Source organism: Cebus imitator, unplaced genomic scaffold, assembly GCF_001604975.1.
Source record: "Cebus imitator isolate Cc_AM_T3 unplaced genomic scaffold, Cebus_imitator-1.0 Scaffold3492, whole genome shotgun sequence".
Taxonomy (NCBI): Eukaryota; Metazoa; Chordata; class Mammalia; order Primates; family Cebidae; genus Cebus; species Cebus imitator.
Window position 1 is genome coordinate 1 of NW_016110807.1, and position 1709 is coordinate 1709.

Genomic DNA, 1709 nt, shown 5'->3' on the forward strand with positions numbered 1-1709 from the left:
TTTGTAGCCAGTTGCTTCCTGGGTGCTTTACCACCGGTAGATTTGCGGGCAGTCTGCTTTGTACGAGCCATGGTATAGAGACCTCCTTACTTACCTACCAGCATTAAAAAAAAAATCAAATCACCATATGAAACTACTAAACACACAAGTTTTCCTGCCACAATCACGATCACTCCCTCCCCCTATCTGGAAATTATGATCAGTATAAAAAATAATGTTCATATTGTTATATAATTTGAAAGGGTGCAGATTACGTCTACCCAAAATGACTTCTTGAAACAAACTAGAGTACTAGAAAATTGTTAGCAATTAATACCAATCCTCTCTCGAAATGCCAATTCTGAGCGACAAACTGCAAAACAAAAAGACCTCTTAACAGCCTTTGATCAATTTCTTTAATTAATTAAAGCAGAAATTAGAAATGTCTGTAAACATTCCATCCACAAACAAGTCAAAAGAATGAAGCCACATACCGCTGGAGGATCGAGTCAAAATTACAGCAAAAAAGGTCTTACTCCCCCCTCTGCCCCCCCATTCGTCTGGCTGTTGATGGATTGCTGTAAATATCTGAAAATATTCTTGGTGTTGTACGGTTCAATAAACATATCGTTATGTTGACAAAAAGGCGTCTCGAAAAAACAAGAGAGGAACAACAGCTACCACCAGCGAGCATTCTACAAAGCAAAGCCCTCGCGTCCAGTCCTCACAGGCTTCCCAGTGAAATAAAAAGTGCCCCGCACCCAGGCTTTAATTAAGGCACGACATCCGCCGACCGGTCCACCCCAAGCACCACATAAACTTTTGGTTTTGCCTCCTCTGGGTCCCTCGGCACAGGGTCCCCTAACATGCCCGTCTGGCTCCCAGCGCCTCGAGCAGGCACCAACTCGGCTCCCAGACCAGAACAAAATGGAAACAATCGCAAAACGTATCCGATTCCGTTCCAAACAGACAAAACACCAAATCTCTCGAAAATACCCCGATCCCCTGCCACGTGCCGCCCTCCAAAATGCAAAAGTTTTTTTTGCATTTCAAATGCATCAAGTTTTCGCTTCTCCAAAAAAGGGGAAAAAATGTCCCTCTTTTAAAAATTCTTGCTTTTTTCAAATGGGGAAGAGAAACGGGGGAAAAAATATGGTCGGTGACCAGAGAAGAGAGACAAGATGGTGAAGCTTAGCAACAACTGTGGGGAGGCAGCAAAAAGCGAGTTACCCCAGGGTGCGAAGCGGCGGCAATTTCCACCCCTTTCCCGCCCGAAAACTGGGGGCCGGGGCCCGGGGGCAGTAGTTAAGAGGCCCGCGCGGGTCGTGGTGAAGGTTTGGGGTCCGCGGAAGGGACGGCGGGCGGGATATCACCGAAGAAAGAGGAGCCAGGGGCGCGGGGAGGAGGAGGGAGAGCAGGCTCGGCGCCGCGGCGGTTGCTGCTGTTGGGCTGAGGCGGCGAGAGACTGGGGAGCCGCCGCCGCCAGAGGGAAGAGGGAAACTCGCTCCATTTCTGGGCCAAAAAGTTTGTGGGCTAAGGTGGAGGGGCTACGGGTCCCCTCCCGGCACCACCAGGGCCCGGGTCGGGGCTGACGGCAAGCAGGGCTCGGTTCTGGGGAAGAGGACAGACTGGGAAACTTACCCCCCTTCTCCTTCGGCTGGAGCTCGGCGAGCGAGAGGCGGCGCTGGCGTTGGAGAGCGACGGCGGCGCGGCGGCGGCTGCGAACACAA

General features: G+C 51.0%; 1 long non-coding RNA gene across 1 annotated transcript; it reads right to left on the reverse strand.

Annotated features, from left to right (window-relative positions):
* Positions 1–62: 62 nt before the first annotated feature.
* LOC108299254 lies at positions 63–1709 on the reverse strand. Its single transcript, XR_001822872.2, has 2 exons — positions 1621–1709; positions 63–94 (listed from the first exon to the last, which is right to left on the reverse strand). It is a non-coding gene; the product is annotated as an uncharacterized LOC108299254 (long non-coding RNA).